Below are 22,522 nucleotides of genomic sequence, written 5' to 3'. Positions count from 1 at the left end.
TTCAAGAAGACAATGGATAGTTATTGTTATCATCACATTATTTGGTGATAGGGTTAAATTTGGAAAGTCCCTTTGATAGGGTTTGGGGTATAGTACCCAGCATCTTGTATATAGCTGGGCTGTTGATTGCTTCTGTTCTCCCTGGTCTAGGCTTTTGGGAGAGAACATATCAAAGACAGTCTATGTATTAAAAAGACTCAGTCTGTGTTTTAAGAAGTTTTAGCCTCTCATATTAATTAAATAGTGGTTTATTTAATGTTTACACTTTAATAGGATTGTACATAAACACCACTTCCACCACCAAAAGACTGTGTCCCATCCCCACCACCCACTCGGCCCTCTCACCCTCCACCGTGCCAGGAAGCCCAATGGCCACCCTCCCCTTCACCACAGTATTTATACATTGGTGCCCTGAATCGGGTTATAATTTACACTGTTCCCACCACTAGAGTTCTCCCAAGGTCACAGATATAGGTTGAATTTAAATCTTTAACTACCTACCTATAACTACATATTTTTCTCTACAGTCCTGTTTTCCTTTCTTCCTTCTTCACTCTCTCCTCTCTTTCTTTTCTATCTTTTTTTTTTTTTTTTTTTTGCCTCCAGTTTTATTGCTGGGGTTTGAGTCCACTGGTCCTGGAAGTCATTTTTTCCATTTTATTGGAAAGGGCAGGAAAACGGAGAGAAGAGTGGGAGATAGAGAAGGACAGAAAAAGATAGCCACCTAAAGACCTGCTTCACCGATTACGAAGGGATCTCCTACAGGTGGGGAGTACGGGCTCAAACCTGGATCCTTATGCTGGACTGTGCTTTGCACCATGTGCGCTTAACCCTCTGTGCTACCGCCTGACTCCCTCCTACTATGTGCTGTCTACCGGATGTGCCACCACTGGGCCCCTTTATTTTCTAAGTCTCTCTCTCTCTCTTCTCTTTCAGATATTCATTCAACAAGTAATTGCTAGTGGCTAGCAACAATAGTTTATTCAGTTTGACATGGCATTTTATTACATAAAATCATTACCATTGGGATTTTATTATTTTACACATGTAGCTTCACAGTTCATTCATATCATGCACATAAATGTTAAGAATATTCTTCTTTCACAGAAGTGACTATTTCTCTACATATCACAATTTATAGTTTAAATCTGTTCCTTTTTATAGTGGAATATTTTTAGTTTTAAACTACACAGCAATGAATAGGTTGGTAGGGCAGAAACAGACAAAATCTTAATGAGACAAACCAAGTATTCATTAGCAAAATATCTTCATAGTAAATCTGAATCTTATTTAGCATGGTATCTGACACACGAATTAGAGTCAAGGAAGAAAGTAAAGATAAATTCCACATACAATTTAGATAGTATCAAAACAAGGAAAATGGGATAGGGAGATAGCATAATGATTAAGCAGAAGAATTTCATGCCTGAGGGTCTGAAGTCCCAGATTCATCCTTCATCCCCAGCACCAGCATAAAACAGAGCTGAACAGTGCTCTGGTCTTCCTTTCTTCTCTCTCTCTCTCTCTTTCTCATTAAAATAAAACAAAATAAATAAGAATTCATTAAAATAAAACAAAAAAAATAAGAAAAATGACTACTGGGACAGGTGGAACCAAGCACTAGTGAAAACATTGGTGGAAAAAAAAAAAGAAGAGGAAGAGAAAGAAGAGGGAAAGAGAATAAAAGGAAAGAAAAGGAAATCATTTTATTGGGGGGAAATCATGGGTTAGAAGATAGTACCATGAGTATAGTTCCTTATTACCTCTTGTTAGGTTTCTGTGCACTGCTCTTACCAACTGAAGTCTTCTGTTACCCTTGAGTACTTGGTTCCCAATGTTATCTGACACCGCCTGTCTCCCTGTTTGTTTGACTCTATTGTAACCAGTCTAAGTTTCACCCTGAGCTTTCCCTTTCTTTGTTTCTTAAGTTACACCTATTTGTCAAGTCATCTGGTATTTCCTCCTCCTGCCTTATCTCAGTTAACATGCTTCCTTCAAATTTCATCCAAGATGTGGCAAAAGAGATTTCATCACAATAGTTCTTATGTAAAGAAAAAGAAAACAAAATAGAAATTTTTAAAATCAAATCATGTAATTAATTAAAAATACATTATTAATAACCAGAGCCCTATAGCCTTAATGTGCTATTTTTTAAAGTCTTAGAAAATTGGATAGAATGGATAGAAGAATACTGATGATTACAGAAAACATCTGGAATTGATCATTTTATACTGGAAATTGATAACATGTTACGAAATAAATGGCCTAAGGTTACTTAAACTATCCGTCAGATCAAATAAAAGCCAGTCATTCTGGAACAAGAACAGAGTCCAAGCAATTAAGGGATCAGTTCTCTGCACATCATGAGGAAAAGTCAACTGCCCAATCCAGTCTTAATTCTACTTTTCCTTCTCCTTCCCAGAGATGCTTCATCTGTCCCCAAACCGTAAGTAACATTTCCAGAAATTTCGTAATTCTCCCCTTTGGAGAATAGCATAAAATAAAATAATTAAACACCTTTTTATTCCAGATGCTAAATGAACTAAGAAGCTATGTGTAAATCATTTACTTATATTCCATAGGTTATATTTAAATAAGTGGTCGTTTTCTTTACAGACAAATAAAATTATAGTAGTTGAAAACAAAATCTAAGTTCTCCCCATACTGCTATCTACTTTTTGTCATTTTATTTATTTTCCAAGTCCCTGTGATATAACCTGTTTTTGAAAGTGGCTGGAAAGCTTGGTAAGTAAGTTGTTATTGCTTATGTAGAAAGAGGCATAGTCCAATTCTAGAAGGCTAACTAAGAGAGGGCAGTAATATTTACAAAAGATACTCCACCTAAGCATACAAAATTCTACAACATTCACCAGATTTAAAAAAAACTGAAATTAGCACACTTCCCTAAAGGTTGAATTCATTATTCTCATTATTATAAGACTATAGTTGACAACATTGTGAAATGACTCAGCTTCTATATTTTCCAAAAATCCTAGGCTACATAGGTAGATGCATGACTTACAGACAAGTCAGGATGTATACATCAATTCCCTCAAATTTTCAGCAAAATTTTCAAAACTAACATTAGGTCTTGGGAATATAGGGACTAGTGAAGTATAGAGCCTGTCTTCAATATCTTCCAGCATAATAAAGAGCTATTGTACAGAGAATAAAATATAGGGCACAAACAGAAGTAGATACTACAGAAATCTGTGAGAATACAAAGAAAACCCAGCTTCCCAAAAAGAAAAAGAAATAAATAAAAAAGAAAACCCAACTTCCCAATGGGACCTGATTGATATAAGGAAAAGAAGGTCATTGTCTATGTCTGCAGAAAGCCATATACTTTGGAGATAATTCTTTGTAGTTTTTCAGATATTCATGGACATTTCAGAAAGAGAGGAGGCACAGGCAAGCAAAGCTTCACAAAACACAGCTCATTTCAGTGATTCTGAGTAATGAGCAAAGGGCACCATAAGATTGGTATTGTCTACTGCTGTTAGTCTAACTTGACTTAACTTTGCCTCTATTGTCAGAGAGAGAAAGTAGAGGTAGAGAAAGAAAGGGAAGAAAGAAGGGGAAAAAATTGCCTCTGAAACAGCAGTAAAAAGCAAGTCAGCTTCTCCCTATATACTAGAAGTGATCTGTTTAGTGTTTATTGGAACCATAAAAGTGGTGTCGGCATCTGTGGGAAAACCAGCCATATGAAGACAGCTTCTTAATGTTATTTTTATTTTTTATATATATTTATTTTCTATTGCCACTAAGTTTATTGCTGGGACTACATGCCAGCACGAGAAAACCACTGCTCCCATGGCCATTTTTTTTTTTCCTTTCAATTTTATTATATTGGATAGAGGAAAACTGAGAGAGGAGGGGAAAATAGATAGGGAGAGAGAAAAATAAACACCTGCATACCTGCTTCTCTGTTCCTGAAGCATCCCCACTACAGGTTGGGAGCAAGAGGTCCAACTTGGGTCAATGAGCATGGTAATACATGCTCTTAACTGGGTGTCCCACCACCCAGCTCCCTAACTTCTTAATGGGTTAAATGGTTAGTTGACTAGTTGCATTTCATTATTTTAAAATAAGGTTTTGTTTTTCAATTTACTGAAATACATTTGACAAATGAAATTATATTTAAAGTGTAAAATATTATGTTTTAATATATCAATATATTGTGAAATAATTCTCTGAATTAATTAACAAACCTATTCATATTTTTTATCTTTATTTATTTATTGGACAGAGATAGCTAGAAATGAGGAAGAGGGGGAGGCAGAGAAACACCTGCAGCACTAATCCATCACTCATGAAGCTTCCCCCCTGCAAGTGGGGACTGGGGGCTTGAACCTGGGTCCTTGCACATTGTAATATGTACACTAACCAGGTATGCCACCAAATCTATTAATCTTAAAATGAATATATGTGAATATTTTCGGGGTGTCTCTCTCCTTCTCTGGCATGGTGTCCTCCAGGGGAAAGGTAACAGGCTGGTTCTTTCTCGCTTACGACAGGGGTGACACGAAGTAAAAGACACCAGGGGACTCTTAGCGTGAATCTAGAAACTGAGTCCTTAGAGTCCCAGAATCCTAGAGTCCGTTTATTAGCAAAGTGGACATGAGTTAAATAGAAAAGCAATGGAGGTAATTATTGTTGCAATATGACAGAAATTACAGGTTTCTTAACAGTCAGCATGCCCCTAAGGTAGGGGGTTGGTATGACAGGAATTGATGAGATACAAGACAGTTATTTTCCATAACACAAGCAACTTAATTATCCAAAGGTATTTGAGAGAAGCATAGGGGTTAAACCCGTAGGGTGAGACAGAGAGAAGATGGATATCAAAAGGCCATATAGTTTGGAATCTCTCTTGTCTGGGCTCTGAGGTGTGTGATGAAGTGTGTGATAAGGTGTGTTCTTCTGTGATCAGAAGGTGACTTTGAATAAGTGAATCTGCGGCCATGTGGCCTGCAGTTAATGGAGGGAAGTACTGGGGTATCTGTGGGCCTGAGAGTCAAGAAGGAAAGAACCAAGTCTGAGTTTCCCCCCTTATGCTCACCTCGGTTGAGAGAGACTTACCAAGAGGTTATCTTCTCAGACCTCCATCCAAAGATGGGGGTGGTTCTCCCTAAGCTCTATCAGGCTCACACATGTTCCCAACAAATATTTTTACCAAATCCTCCCTATTTCTTTAATCCTAGACCTTTGAAACCATTTGCCTACCCTCTCTTCCTTCCTTTCTTTCTAGGTGGGATTAATGATTTACAGTCAACAGTAAAATACAGTAGCTTGTGCATGGGCAACATTTCTCGTTTTCCATATAACAATATAACCCCTTCTAGGTCCTCTTCTGCCATCATGTTCCAGGACCCGAACCCTCCCCTGCACCCCAGAGTCTTTTACTTTGATGCAGTACATCAAACTATTTCTATGAGTTGAATTTTTTATCATATTTTTTAAACTTCTTTATTAGAGAATTAATGTTTTACATTAGATAGTAAGTACAATAGTTTGTACATGCATAACATGCAGTTTTCCATATAACGATACAACCCCCTGAACTTTTTTTCCAGATTACATACATAAGTAAAACCATACAGTATTTTCTTTTTTTTGTTTCACTTAGCATAATGCCCCCAAGGTCCTTTAATGTCACAAATGATAGTATTTTCTTAAGCTGTATTTCTCTAATGCGGTCTGCTCTATGACTAGAGATAAGGTTATCTTTTAAAAGAAGACAGTCATAAGAATGATGTCATTTTACTCTTTCCATGGCTGATCTAAGCTTTTGTTCACAGGCAGTACCTGGTGCTTGTTCCCTCTGAGCTTTACAGTGGGGTTCGTGAGAAGGCCTGTGTCATGCTTAGTCACCTGAATGAGACGGTGACACTGAACGTATTTCTGGAGTATGGAGTGCAGAGCAAGAATCTTCTCACATATGTGGTGACAGAGAAGAGCTCCTTCTACTGTAGACCTTTTATTGTCAGTATCACCCTTTGGGATTAAGGGAGAACGATAGAGAAAGCACAGATTGGCTGATGCCTTGAATTGTGACCCCAACTATTAAAATGAATAAATAAATAAAAGAAGAAGAAGAAGAAAAAATGAGGACAAAGTACATTGCAAATTAGATTCAAAAAAATGAAAGTTCAGGGAGTCAGGTTGTAGCACAGCAGGGTAAGTGCAGGTGGCACCAAGCACAAGGACCTGCATAAGGATCCTGGCTCAAGCCCCTAGCTCCCCACCTGCAGGGGAGTCACTTCACAAGTGGTGAAGCAGGTCTGCAGGTGTCTTTCTCTACCCTCTCTGTCTTCCCCTCCTCTCTTCATTTCTCTCTGTCCTATCCAACAATGACAATGTCAACAATAATAGTAACTACAACAACAATAAAAAGGGCAAAAAAGGAAATAAATAAATATAAAAAATGAAAGTTATGCTGAAAATGTATTCATATCACTCTCATTTACAAACTGATCTATCAGTATATATGAAAGGTCACAGTAGTTCCAGAAAGCATTTCCTTTGTTCTTGAGAGAACTTTTGAAAGAAACAGACTTTATGCCAATACAAATATTAACAATAAGATTTATAAAGTTGAATTATTTATCTAAGAAGCCACAAGGACATTCATGAATGTCCTTGAAACTTTTTTCTGGTCAAGACATTAAATATTTAGTTAGGCATAGTGGTTTGCTATCTATTTAATAAATAATGTTTATGTTGACCACTAGGAATAATATTTAATAATTAATAATAAATTGACATCACCATATTGTTGTGAAAATCTGAGCATGGTGTTTCTTTCACTGACATATACTGGTTAAAAAATTAGATCATTTTATTTATATAACGTTTTCCTTTATATTCAATCAATGAGTTGTTACCACTATGTTATGCAAAATCTAACAATCTATATAAAAGATTGTTCCCTACTAATTTTAATGGGGTTAACCAGAAATGAAAAAAGCATAAATTCTAAGACATTGAGACATGTGTCTGTCTGAACAGATGTTTTTCAGCTCATTTCCATTTTACAGATTCCAGATATGCCCTTTTCCTCAGCCTTCATAACTGTGCAGGTGACAGGACTAACCCACATGTTTGTAAAGAGGAAACCAATAGCTATAATGAAAGCAAAGAGTCTGATCTTTGTCCAGACAGACAAATCCATCTACAAACCAGGACAAACAGGTATAGAGAACTAAAGAAGCAAGGGCATGGTGTGCAGTGGAGGGAGGTGGGAGAGAGGGTGAGGTCTTCTGCTACTTAATCATGAAGTTTTGGAAACCCTGGCATTTAAGTATTTGGATTACTACCCAAGATTCCCATGGGAGGGCTTTATGAGGAAAAAAAAAATCTCTGTGTTTCAGTGAAATTCCGCATTGTCTCTGTGGACGTCAACTTTCATCCTATGAATGAAATGGTGAGTCTCATAAAAGGCAGTGGGGTTGGGAGAAACAGACAATGCTTCAAGCATATTCTTTTAATAACCTGAGACCATTAGGAAATGTTTCTGTCTACTTCATCAATATCCCACAAGTATTCCTCTACTGGAACATGAGAAGAAACAGTTCATCGGCAACATATATTTAAATACATTAATGACTAAGATGATCCAACACATTTTACCCAATGAAATAAAAAATGAAGTATGTGATGTCTTCTTTAAGGAAACAGATAATTTATCAGAGATGAGATCATCTAAAAAATAAATATTGTTTGGAGCTTTTTTTTTTTTTATCTATGCTGAGACATCCAAAATTGTATACTACTTCAGAAAAGGAAATCCATGGCTTCTAAAAAGCTATATGGCCCAAACTAAAGATAGAAAGTACCATGAACCAAACCAGGGGCTTATTTTATTGCTCATACAGAAAAATGCTAATTTCTTGTGATTCAGATAACTATCAGTACTGATACTGGGTATTGTAATTTCTAAGCTGTCTCAAACCCTATAAACTTTTTTTTTTCTTTTCAGTTCCCAGAGGTTTACATAGAGGTAGGTTTTAGAAATTATATATTTATAAGGACTTACACAGCAGCTGGAGGTTGGTGGGTTACGGGGCCCTCAATTAAATTCCCAGCATTGTATGTGCCAGAATGATGCTCTCATTCTTTCTGTCTTCTCCTTTCCCTCCTCCTCCTTTGAGTAACATTTTAAAAAAAGGAACTTACAACAAGTGGGCTAAATTGCTTCCATCTCTACGTCTCCACCAAAAGTATTTAAATAAACATGGTTTTCCATGTATATCTGCAGTTCACTGGGGAGTAGATAAGATGTAAAGGAAGTAACAAAATTCTTTGAGATGATATAATTTAGTTACTCTTCTAATATTCCTGGTCAAAATTAACATAATTTAAAAATATACCCATAAGTTAAAAAAGAAGAACTGCAGGTTATAATATCTTCTAGAGAATAAATGCACTGCTCTTGTCTGGGTCTAGGATCCCTAGAAAACTTTGTTAATGTCTCTGGTGCCAATTTATCAACCACATGTTATCCAACCTTCCTTGAAAATCTGTCCCTCTGCTCAAATGTATGCCTTGTATCCTATGAATTCATAATGTTATTTTGTTTAACTGTAGAATCCCAAGACGAACCGAATAGTACAGTGGCAAAACTATAAATTGCTAGGTGGACTCAGCCAGCTATCATTTCCCCTCTCAGTGGAGCCAGTTCTGGGTTCCTACAAGGTTATCATAAAAAGGGGACCAGGGGAAACCATCCAGCACTCCTTTCAAGTGGATGAATATGGTAAGAATTCTTCATGTATATTTAAGGTACTAGAGTATTTAAGAATGAACACTTAGGTTATGAGAAAAAATATCTAGCACATAAAAGTTAAAGATTAGCAACCTTTTTAGTTGGTTATTTGCTAAGCATTTTACAAATATTTTTAACAGAGGCTTAATGGCTTATAGGACAATTTTTGACACATGGGTACAATTCCATATCTCCCCATAATAAATGCTTGCAAAATATCATCACTCTCAATTTAGTCCCTTTCCCACCATCTTGTACCAGTGTCCTAAAGCTGTTGTAGTCCCCTTCCTCAGAGTCCTTTGATTTGGTGTAATACAACAGACCCATTCCAAGTTTTACTTTGTTTTTCCTTGTCGGTTCTTCTTTCTTTCTTTTAGGATTTAATTATTCGCCATCAGGGTTATCACTGGGGCCTGCACAATGAACCTAATGCTCCTGGAAACCTTTTTTTTTTCTTTCTCTTTTTATTTGACAGGCCAGAGAGAAATTGAGAGGTATAGGAGAGCTAGAGAGGGAGAGAGAAAGACATCTGCAGACCTGCTTCACCACTCATGAAGCACCCCACTGCAGTTGGGGTGCAGGGACTCAATGTAATATGTGCACTTAACAGAATGTTCCACTGCCAAGCCCCCTCTGTCCTTGTTTGGTATGTCCTGCTTCTGGGTGTGATCATCCAGTATTTATCCTTATCTTTTTGGCCAATGTCACTTAATATGGTCCTTCAAATTCTATCCAAGGTGAGGCAAAAAGATAATTTCATCTTTAAAAAAACCACTTTTTTAAATCTTTATTTGTTTATTGGATAGAGATATCCAGAAATTGAGAGAGAATGGGGTGAGAGAGAGAGCGAGAGACATAAAAAGACACCTGCAGTCCTGTTTTACCACTCACAAAGCTTTCCCCTTGCAGTGGGCTTGAACATAGGTCTGTGTGCTTTATAACATGTGCACTCAACCTGGTGTGCCACTACCCAGTACCACTTCATCATTTTTAATAGTAGAGTAATATTGCATCTTGTATACATACACCACAACTATGCACTTTTTAATGCACAATCTCATTTAATCCTCACAAGGGTCTTCTGAGACAGATACTATGTCTTATCTTCATTTTACAAATAGGGAAGCCAGTAGTAAAAAAAAAGTTAATTATTCAGCAAATTCACTGAGATTATAAAAGGAAAGTCAATTAAATAAGTCTATCTGATCTTATTCAAACATAGATTGTGAATAAATACATTGTGTCATCTGTATGTACTATCTTATTTGTTCAGCTATTTTAAAAATGAAGGCACTTTCTGGGACTATCTCTGTAACGTATACTCTAATCACAATAATTAGAAGTTGAAGTCATTTTATATGGGCTAGGTTGGTTTTCTAATGCAAAAAAGTATATTATGCCAGGGGTCAGGAGGTAGTGCAGTAGGTTAAACACAGGTGGCATAGAGCGCAACAATTGGAGGAAGGATCCCAGTTTGAGCCCTGGTTCCCCACCTGCTAGGGAGTCACTTCACAAGTGGTGAAGCAGGTCTGCAGGTGACTATCTTTCTCTCCCCCTCTCTGTCTTCCCCTCCTCTCTCCATTTCTCTCTGTCCTATCCAACAACAATAGCTACAACAATAATAAAAAACAAGGGTAACAAAAAGGGAAAACGATAATAATAAAGTGTATTATGCCATAGGTGAGAACTTCCATCACAAATATATGTATGTATATATATATATACTCACTGAAAATCACTGATTGTCTTGAGAATTATAAAACAGAGACATACTATAGAAAGAACGTATCATAAAGCTGTCAGAGAGACTGGACAAGATAGGGAATAAGTAGGAAGGAGTTGGTGGATAAAACAAAAATACTAACCAGTTCTCATAAGGCATTGGTGGGGGGAAGGATAAAACATAACGTTCAAGATATTAGGACATTCCAGAAATCAAGTGCCACTCAGAAATTTAACTGAAGTTAACAACATGCAAACTTCTCAAGGCACTGGCAGCATCTTCTTTGTCAGTTCTTAATCTACAGTGTCTCATAGAAGCTGAAACCATAAAGTTCACTGTTATAGTCATTATTAACATTTGTCACCTGCCGACTCTCACCTGCTTTTCTCTTCTATTATCAACAGTTTTGCCGAAATTTGAAGTGCAAGTGAAAATGCCCAAGACTATTGGCTTTCATGAAGAAGAATTTAATGTGTCTGCTTGTGGCCTGTGAGTTATGTATTTACACTCCACTTCAGTACCCCTACTATACTGGTATTGCAAAGAAAATTGTTACAGGGCTTTGAAGATTTTTCATTATAGAAGGAATGACTCTAACGTGCCACAACTGGAGAAGAGTTGTCTAGTACATGGCAATTTTACTACTAAGAACAGGCAATTTACTAAGCCGTTAAAATGAGCCAGCCAATGTGTCAATATCCTTCATTAAACATTTTAATTCTTCCACAAGCCCTGTGAAATGGGGATAATTTCCCTCAAATTATAAATAAGAAAACTAAAATACAAAGTAGATAAAAACTGTTCAACGTCCAGATGATAGTAAATGGAAGACTAAAATTTAAATTCAATTGTTTTCCCCTTTAGAAACTTAAATTTTCACCACTGTATTTATTATAAGGTCTCTGAAAAAAATAAAAAGTAAACTAGTTTCATCAGTATTTATCTATCTCAGACATTGTACTACATTGAACTCCAATTATCTTACCCTAGATTTCATAACTTCTGTGCTACTATCTGGCTCATTTTTTTAAATTTACTCATTTACTAGATAGAAACAGAGAAATAGGTAAGAGAAACCTGCAGCATTGTTTCACTGCTCATGAAGCTTTCCCCCTGCAGGTGCCTTGAACTCAGGTCCTTGTGCACTCATTGTAACGTGTTCTCAACTGAGTGTGCCACAGTCAAGCTGTCCTATTATCTTTCTGTCTAAAAATCACTTTAAAAAAAAAAAAAGGAAAGTTGGGTAAAAATAAGAAGATCTTCTGACTCTCAACTGTATATAAAATAAAGTATTAAAAGTATATGATCGTGGGGGCCAGGCAGTAAGTAGCACACCGGGTTAAGCTCATATAGCGCCAAGCATAAGGACCCGCGCAAGAAACCCGGTTAGAGTCCCTGGCTCCCCACCTACAGAGGGGTTGCTTTGTAAGTGGTGAAGTAAGTCTGAGGGTGTTTTCTCTCCCCTTCTGTCTTCCCTTTCTATCTCTATTTCTCTTTGTGCTGTCCAACAGCAGCAGCAACAATAACAGCAACAACAATGGGAAAAAATGGCTGCCAGAAGCAGTGATAACTCTGGAGGCAAAAAAAAAAAAGTATATAATTGAAATTACTTTCCCAGACATCCCTTTAGTGAAGTAAAGCACTCTCCACTTTACAGAAGAAACTTAGATTTTCACTTTGTAACTTTGAGGTCCTGTTACATAATGCAACTCTACCCATGCATCAATGACTGTAAACCATTAATCCCTTCAACAAAATTTAAAAATAATAATAATAATTATAGGATTGGTGAAATAACTCACTTGTATAATGTTCTGCTTTGCCATGTGATAGACCTTGGTTCATTATCCCCCACCACCTTGGAGGAAGCTTCATACTGGGGTCTTGGTGTCTCTCTTCTCCTTCTCCTTACCCCTCTCCCTCTCCCTCTCCTTTTCTCTCATCCACTATATAAAAGGTATAAGCTTTGGTGGTTTAAATTTTTTGATCAGAGAAAGAGCCTTTTGATATAAGTTTAAAGTTAAATATCAACAACATGACTGGAACTTAGTAAGTGGTTTACTATTTTATTAGCACTTACAGAATTCTGGGGGACAATTCCCAGAGGGTTAAAGAATTGGAAAGCTATCAGGGGAGGGGATGGTATATGGAGTTCTGGTGGTGGGAATTGTGTGGATTTGTACCCCTCTTATCCTATGGTTTTGTCAGTGTTTCCTTTTGTATGAATAAAAAAAAATTAAAAAAGGAAATATGAGGGAAAACAAGGAAATGAGGGTGTATGGAGAGAGAGATAGTAGCAAGGAAAAGGAATGACTTGAAAAGGAATGACTATAAAATGGGAAGCCTTAGGGCCACAAGGGGGAAAATCTCCATTTCTTCACAGTTTGGCCTACAATAATAGTATCACACTTAGATGTGCTTCAGAATTTGTGAAGGTGATTAATTAAAATATAGAAACCTCCACACAAAGGAAAGATGTGAGAAAAACTTGCATTGTTAATGTTTTTCTCAAAAGATTTATATATCATTATTTAGGAGGTCAGGCAGTAGCACAGCAGGTTAAGTGACCATGCATGAAGGACAAGGACCGTTGTGAGAATTCCGGTTCGAGCCTCCAGCTCTCTACCTGCAGAAGAGTCAATTCACAGGTGGTGAAGCAGGTCCGCAGGTGTCTCTCTTTCTCTCCCCTCTCTGTCTTCCCTTCCTCTCTCCATTTCTCTCTGTCCTATCCAGCAACAACCACAGCAATCACAACAATAACAAGAGCAAACAATAGAAAAAATGGCCTCCAGGAGCAGTGGATTCTTAGCGCAGACACTGAGCCCCAGCAATAAACCTGAAGACAAAAATATACGCATATTGATATTAGTATTTAAATCATGAGAGAGAAAAGTTAGAGCATCACTCTGGCATATACCATTCAGGGGATTAAACAAGAAGCCTCAGGTATGCTGGTTCTATACTCTAATAGTTGGGCTATTTTTTCAACCACTGCATCAGACCACTTTGATAATTAAGATGTTATTTAATAATACTTTTCTAAAATATAATAGAAAATGCAATTATTTTAGATGAGTAAGATGGATATATGAATGGGTCAAATATGTGAAAAGGTCAGAATTATTTATATTAAGTATCATTTCCTATGATTTCTTTATTGTTGTAGATACACATATGGGCAGCCTGTCCCTGGTCTGGTGACAATTAATGCATGCAGAAAACGTGCAATGACTTTTCCCATGGTTCCCATGTGCAGTAATAAAAAGTCACGAAATATCTGTGAAGAATTCATTCAACAGGTATATGGAATTCACTACTACTCCTAATCAGTAATACCAGATTTTATTTCCTTGTGGGCTATAGAAGTGAATGCAATATAGACACTACTGTTTAAATAGTTTCCCAGGAAAATTGTGTAGTAAGGAAAACATTTCAGGATTTCCTAAAAATATTAGGAGTCTACTTGTGATTTGGATCATGGATTTATAGGAGTAATCATTTATCCAATAGGGCACATTTTTCTCAACAACAATCAACAAGCCACAGATTAGGGCATAAAAGGTACTGATGTCTCCAAAAAATATTACTATCAGTTAATAGAAGAATGCAGCAACTATTAAGAACTTGGCAGGAAGATGGGCAGAGGTGCACCAGGTTAAGTGTATGAAGCACAAGGACCCATGCCAGGACCCAGGTTTGAACCCTTGGCTCTCCACCTGCAGGGAGGAGGGACACTTCACAAATGCTGAAACAGGTCTGCAGGTATCTTTCTCTTTCTCTCTCTATCTCTCCCTCCTCCCTCAAATTCTCTCTGCCCTATCCAATAAAATGGAAGAAATGGTTACCAGGATAAGTGGATAGGTAGTGCCAGCACAGAGCACCAGTGATAACCCAGGAAGCAAAAACAAAAATCAAAAAACAGATAGTTGGGGCTGGGTGGTGGCACACCCACTTAAGTGTAAATATCACTAAGCACAAAGACCTGGATTCTAGCCCCCACACAAAGCAGGTCTGCAGATGTCTATCTCAAATTTTTTTAAAAGATTTTATTTGCTTCTTTATGAGAAAGTCAGGAGGAGAGAAAGAACCAGACATCACTTTTGTACATGTGCTTCTAGGAATTGAACTCGGGACCTCATGCCTGAGAGTCCAGTGCTTCATCCACTGCACCACTTCCCAGACCACTGCTGATATCTATCTCTATCTCTTCATCCTCTTCAATTTCTCTCCATCCTATCTAATAAAAAAAGTTAGGGAAAATTGGCTGCCAGGAGTTGTGGATTTGTAGTGCCAGCACCCCAGTCCCTAGTGATAATTCTGGTAGCAATAAAAAACAAAAAGTTAATGCAGCAGGTTAAGCGTAGGTGGCGCAAAGTGCAAGGAAGAGCATAAGAATCCCGGTTTGAGCCCCCAGTTCCCCACTGGCAGTGGAGTCTTTTCACAAGCAGTGAAGCAGGTCTGCAGATGTCTATCTTTCTCTCCCCCCTCTGTTTTCCCCTCCTCTCTCTATTACTCTCTGTCCTATCCAGCAACAACAATAATAACTACAATAACAATAAGAAAAACAAGGACAACAAAAAGGAAATAAATATTTAAAAAATGTTTAGAAAAAACAAACAAAAAAGAAATTGACTAGTCAGTGAAGCAAATTACATATGACAGATGAGAGAATATAAAATCAGAAATAGACCATGAGTACATCAAAGCATAAAAAGAATAACAATAGAGATAGCAGATAGTATACAATGTGTCAAAATTAAATATTAAAATAAATGTCAATTTCATAGGAAATGTTCCATAACCAGGATGTGGTTCTGTGAATAGGCACTATAAGGATTTGGCAAACAAAGTTACTGAATTGAAGAGAGCTTAATGTGATGCATATAATGAGGAATGTCAAGATGAATAATTGCAAACAAGATAAATATGATAAATATATAATCTAAAGTCAAAATCTTTAACAGGTTAGAGAGACTAAGACTTGTTTTCATTTTCAAGTTAAGTCATCATATCTATTATAAGTGAATTAAATGTGATTATATTTATTATTAAATATTTCAGAAAGTAAATTTAAAAATTAGAAATCTGTTGAAATACATACCACTACATTGAGTTTAGAAATATTATATTACAAGTATTCATTCTTCATTGAATATACAAGTTTTTGTTTTCTTTTTACTCTTCTTGGATAGAGGCAGAGAGAAACAGAGAAAGAAGGGGAGAATAGGGAGAGAGAGAGAGAGATGCAGCACAACTTCACAGTTTATGAAGCTTCCCCTCTATAGGTGGGTCTTGGGGACTTGAACTTGTGTCCTTTCATAAGGTAACTAGTGCACTCTGCTGGGTGCACCATTGCCCATCTCAATGTGTGTGTGTGTGTGTGTGTGTGTGTGTGTGTGTGTGTGTGTGTGTGTGTGTATTTCTCTCTCTGTCAAGAAAACATAGTAATGAAAACACAATCCTTAGTTGTTATTTAGGGAGTGGGTATAGAGATCAGTTAGATTATATCATGTCTCTATTTAGAAGAGATACTGACTGTATTGTTCAAAACAAGAAGGGATGATGTTAACATTTGAAGAACACTGTATTCAAATATAATTCTGAAATCTCATGACATATTGGAGACTCAAGCAAATTTAAGGTGAAGAAACAGGATATACTACAGAATAGATGGGTGATGGCAAAGGCTAGAAATCAAATGATTAATGAAGAAATTTTATGACACTTTGGCAAATATATTAAAAGCTTATAAGATTTCTTTTTATAACAAACAAAAAAATTTCATAAATTGATAACTGACTTTTGGAATAAGCATGTCCACCAACCCAAAAATTCTTTTCCTTTCTCTTCAGGCTGACAATGAAGGCTGTTTTACACAACTAATCAAGACTAAAGGGTTTCTGATAGATCAAGTAGGGTATGATATGATAATAGAAGTGGAAGCCAAGATCAAGGAGGAAGGAACAGGTTTGCACTACTGAAAATATTTATTAATTGAATAATTTATCAAATATAAATAAGTTCACACTGAAATCTAAAAAAACTTACATATATGTGCAAATATTATATTTATGCATGCATATGTGTATAACTCTAGCAACGTTTCCACAAGAAATGCAAAAACTGAGAGCCAACAGACTACGAAAAAAGAATGCAAATATAAACCTAAGAAAACTCTGTAAAGGGGTATTCAAACGAAATATATGGACTAGAAAAGCACAGTCTCAATTTCAAAAGAATCTGAACATTTAGAATGGTATTAAAGAGTGTAGAAATTCAAAGCATATGCATCAGAAGATAAACTTTACTATGAGAGCTGTTGGATATCTTTTGGAAAATGAGTTAAATTAATTTAAATATTTTAATTTATTTTATTTTTTGTTGCTGCCACTGGGGATTCATCATTCTGGGCCAACATTTTCAGACAGAGAGACACCATAGCTCCAAAGCTTTATCCAATGTCCCAGGGGCCAAAGTTTGAACCTGGGTGGTATTGACAACACAGAAGGCATGCTCCTAAGTGAGCTAGTTGATAACTAACTTTTGGAATAGCAAGTCTGCAGACCCAGAGATTCTTTTCCTTTCTTGCTCCTAGGTGACCTAGCCTTACTTAATAGTAATAATTATTACTATTATTGTTATTGAGGAAATGTTATTTTACAAGACTGCAGTTGTCTCAAGGGTAATTGATATTTTTTAAAGGTAATCCTAGCATACAAAAAAGTACATACTAGATGAAAAGAATGTTATAATGCGATACTATTTGTATTACATTATTGTGATTATTATTATTCAAAGATGACTTCAAAGATTCCAAATTTGGGGGATATAAAAGTGAAATGCTATCAACCAAGATAAGGAATAGATGAGAAGGAATTATGGTGATGAAAATGTTTCAAAGGTAATTATAATTTGGAATCAAATAGAAACTGATTATTCAGCAAGTAATTTTCAATAAAATTCAGAGCAAAACCAGGACCAGGAATGTAAATCTGCAGCTATTTCTGTTGTGTACATACCCTTCTAAGAATAAAAGCAATAGTTTCCTTGGCTTTACTAGACTGAGCATAGAGACAAACATAAGCCCAACCACAGTAGCAACTGCATTTAGGAGCAGTATCAAATAAGTCAAAATAATTATTGTAAGTAACAGGGAAGGGTGAAAGAGAAGAGAAGTCACATTTTAGTAGCCACTGGAAGAGTTCAGAAATTCTTCTAATAGCTCATTCTGATGAAACCTGAGATGAGATAACTGGATTGGGAAAAAATAAGGGATCTTTCAGATTCTGATAAAATGGTGTTTGAGACAAAGACAAAACATATAGATCAGACTTCACTGAGTGGAAAAAGACTAGTGTGCTTATACTATGGATAAGTCAGTCAGCAAAAAGAAAGGTCTAGCTAGAGGAGTAGTTTGTGATAAAAATTAGTGATAAAGAATAGGGAATATCTCAAGGAAGGGTGTTGGATATGGAGCTCTGGAGGTGGGCATTGTGTGAAAAGGTACTCCTCTTATCCTGTAGTATTGTTAATATTTCCATTTTATAAATTAAAATGTAAACACTGTTTTAAAGCCTGTGAAGAATCGCACAGAATATGTAGTAAATTGTAGTGAGATAACAAAGCTGTTAAGAGAGAGACTAAAACAAAAATGTCACAGAATGAGAAATATAGACAGAATAGGCAGGATACTTGAAAAGCTGCGAAATAATTACCAACAAGAATCTTTGATAGAAAATTAATATCAAATTGCTTATATTTTCTAATGTGAGAAGTTCTGGAAACAGTAAGAAACTATAATATAGACAATATTTTATTATGATCCCGTCAAGTGAAGGTAGAGCTTGTGTATAAATTTCTAACTGGGTAATCCACACCCTAATTTTGGGTCTTCTATGCTCTTATTATTGTTAGAAAGGAGTTAACCAAATGCAAGAATGGCCAGTGTGTACATAAACCATTAATGTGTTATGATAAAATTCATTTAGAGAAAGAATAATGGTAAGATTATTTAAGAAATAGTATTTGTGTATGAGTGTGGGGAGGTGTTTCTGAAAAGGAGGGAAAAAACCAAAGAAGAAGAAGAAAAAAAAAAAACCACTGGAGTCAAGCACCTTTGGGTCTGGTGGTGTCCTTTTGTTCCAACCTCATCACTGTGCTGAGGGACAGCTCATAGGTAGATGAACTCAGTGTAGGTCTCCCTGCTGAGTCATGCACATGGTCATTCTGGTTTCCTCTCATAGAGTTTCCAACATATTGGTATCTTTCATATCTTTTCTGTCACCTTGATTTCTGTCTCCTGGATACCTGCTCTAAGCAGCTGAATACCTAGAACAGTCTAAGTAGAAATTTGAGAAAAATAGCCAAGGCTCTCGTTCTACTGCAACTTTTAAAAAAATATTTATTTATCCACTTTTATTACCCTTATTGTTTTATTGTTGTAGTTATTATTATTGATGATGTTGTAGTTGTTGGATAGGATAGAGAGAAATGGAGAGAGATGGAGTAGACAGAAAGGGGGAGAGAAAGATAGACACCTACAGACCTGCTGCACCACCTGTGAAGTGACTCCCCTGCAGGTGGGGAGCCCAAGGCTGGAACCAGGATCTTTACACCGGTCCTTGTGCTTTGCACCACGTACACTTAACCCACTGTACTACTGCCTGACTCCCTTACTGCAACATTTTAAAAGCAAAACAAACAAAATATGAGATAGCTAGTATAACTGGATAAGATAAAAGGCATACCTAAATTATAGATTAACTGAATATCTATAGGTTAACCAGGATATATCTTGAGTATGTGGGTTATAGGTCAGAAAATGCTCACTTATTTCTTTTATAGAGTTGGAATTAACTGGGCACGGATCATCCGAAATAACAAATACCTTAAGCAAACTGAAATTTACAAAAGCAGATTCATATTATAGACGTGGGATCCCTTTCTTTGGCCAGGTAAATATCTATAAATAAATATTTATTTATTTTCCCTTTTGTTGCCTTGTTGTTTTTTATTGTTGTTGTAGTTATTATTGTTGTTGTTATTGATGTCATCATTGTTGGATAGGGCAGAGAGAAATGGAGAGAGGAGGGGAAGACAGAGAGGGGGAGAGAAAGATAGACACCTGCAGACCTGCTTCACCTCTTGTGAAGTGACTCCCCAGCAAGTGGGGATCCCAGTGCTGGAACCCCCCCCCCACAACAAGATTCTAAGAGGACTGGGTTTGAACTGTCTGATAAGGCAATGGTGGGACAGGATAATCAGAGGTTATTGAGTTGAAGTTAACTTCAGCAAATACATCAAGACTGATTTTCCTGAAAATAGAAAAACTTCAGGAACTCATCCCCACACATTTTCTTTTTTAAGTTTTTTATTTATAAAAAGGAAACATTGACAAAAAGATAGGAAAAGAGGGGTACAACTTCACACAGTTCCCACCACCAGACCTCAGTATCCCACCCCCTCCCCGGATAGCTTTCCTATTCTTTAACCTTCTGGGAGTATAGACCCAAGATCATTGTGGGATGCAGAAGATGTAAGGTCCTGCTTCTTTAATTGATTCCCCACTGAGCATGGGCATTGATAGGTAGATCCATACTCCCAGCCTGTCTCTCTCTTTCCCTAGTAGGGTAGGGCTCTGGGGAAGCAGAGCTCCCAGGCACTCATTTTCTTGCCCTTTTGTTCCTCAAGGAAGAGAAGTTGAGAACCACGCTTTTGTTCAAAGAGAACTTACAGGAAAAGTTGTGAGATGGGAGATCTGGGGCCTTTAACTTTGTCTCTGATGGTCCCTAATCCAGCTCCTGGCTACTCTAACCATGTATACCTCACCTCTGATTATATAAAAGATTGGAGACCCAATTCATGATGGTGGATAACTTAATTTGGTGGTGGTAGTGGTGTATAGACACCTATCACAGAGAGATAACAAATTATACTAATATGAGAACAACTGTCTTATAAATCATTATTTCCCTAATAAAATTATTTGGAAAACAGGAATGACACTCCTTAGAGGGAAGGGCTTGATTGAGTAATAAACTCTAATTTCAGATATTGCAATAAAGCAGATTTCCCTTCATAGAAAACAGGTGTTAGAGAATTCGACTTTCTGTGACACTGAGCAGTGAATCACCTCTCTTCAGCTTCAGAAGAAAATGAATTATAGAAAATGATAAAATTACAAAGCAAATAGCACTACCAAATCTAGAAGAACAAAGCATACATTTTTAAAACTCCCTAACCCACTTTTATAAAGCATTTCCCTATATTATTTACTGCTAACTGTTTGATTCTCTCTTTGTAAACAGCAATTTTGTAATGCCAGTTTACATGGAAAAATAAAAGATACTTTGATATAGATGATTTTTTTATTGTTCATAGTCTTAAATTTTTTCAGGTTCAGTTTTCAATATTCAAAATACTATTAGAAATTTTTAGAAAACATAAGTTTAACATGTCAGTATGTTATATGAGATATATCTTTTGTGCATTCTAATTTTACCTTTAACTGATAGCATATAGTAATTTCCTTATTTTAGTGGAATATTATGAACTATATATTTTCTTTATTCATTATAGTATTTTACATCATACAAGAAATTTATGACTGGGTAAGGACAATATAGGTCAAAAAAGTACATGAGAAAACTGGAGATTTGAAGGAGTATGCCCTGGTAGAAATCTAAGAAAAATAGTTGAGTATCTAGTTCTAGTATAATGTGTCAAGAGTAAAAAAAAAACAAAACAAGATATAGGTAATTTGATCTGAATTCTAGATCCACTAAGTAAATGTATGTTAGCCAGGACAGATCTTTATCTTGAGATTTGGATATAGAAGAAGTTTTTAAGGATAGTAACATGATCATTAAGTTCAGGCTATATGTAAAATTGAGCAAAAATAAAGAAGCAAGATGGTGGATTACATAGGCATTTGCATTCCTCCATAAATAACTGGGTAGATAGAAGCACTATATTCTGAGATAAAGAATACCAGAGGTGAAGAATGCTTGGGAAATCATGTGTCTACTTTTGTATATTCTCTACTGAATGCCCATAATATATCCAAATAAAAATGTCAAAGTGAAAAATTACAGTTTAGAACTCAACAAACACATCTTATTTTTAGGTTCCAAGATCTCCTATGGCAGATATTAAGAAATTAATGTAACAGAATAAAAGATGGGATTGTTACATAACATTTACCACTTTCACATTGCTAGGTTCTTCTAGTTGATGAGAAGGATCAACCAATTCCCAATAAAACTGTAGTTGTTACTGTAGAACAAAGACATCAATACAACTTTACTACGAATAAACATGGTTTGGCTGACATTTCCATTGATACCACTGACTTCACAAGTTCTGTATTTTCAGTGATGGTAAGTTGTCATGGGCATAATTGTGAGTGTAAACTCATGAATTATATACTGATATTTGTATATTTCTATAATGTCAATATCATATCATAGAACACAAATTAAAGTAAATTAGTTACAGAAACAGTGGAGAGAGAGAGAGAGAGAAGAGAGAGAGAGAGAGAGAGAGAGAATGATAATATATGTGTGTGTCCCTGGGCATAAATGGGTATGACCAGAGTATTTGGGTTATAGAAAAGCAGCAGGGCCAGTTTATCTGGAGTGGCTTATCAGCTGAGCTGAAATAGTTTGTCAACTGGGCTTTTGATGTAAGTCTCAAGAACAGATATCTGGAGATTGGGTTACTACCACATTGGATGGGTGGAAGTGGACAAAGTGGTGTTTAGAAAGGTCAACTTAAAATTTTTCCCACAGGGAAGAAGCCTAAGCTGCCAGAAGGTGGCTGTAAATTCAGATAGTAGTTATATTATAATTAGCTTAGGCTTTCAAGGAAACTTCTTTGGAAGCTGATACACATAATTTTACTTCTAAATACTCAGGAAGACTAGTTTCAAAATGGAGTAATTTATGCTCTGCACATAAGTGGAAAGGGCATCTGTGACTAGGAAAACAGAGATTATTGAGATAGCATAGTTAAATCCTTATAATAGTAACAAT

General features: G+C 36.3%; 1 pseudogene; it reads left to right on the top strand.

Moving 5' to 3' along the window:
- Positions 1 to 2,297: 2,297 nt before the first annotated feature.
- The window catches only part of LOC103107055 (pregnancy zone protein-like), a 42,733-nt pseudogene continuing 22,508 nt past the window's right edge, over positions 2,298 to 22,522 (top strand).

This window comes from Erinaceus europaeus, chromosome 7, assembly GCF_950295315.1.
Source record: "Erinaceus europaeus chromosome 7, mEriEur2.1, whole genome shotgun sequence".
NCBI lineage: Eukaryota > Metazoa > Chordata > Mammalia > Eulipotyphla > Erinaceidae > Erinaceus > Erinaceus europaeus.
Note: the sequence above shows the minus strand (reverse complement) of the source record. Positions and strands in the feature narration are given on the sequence as shown.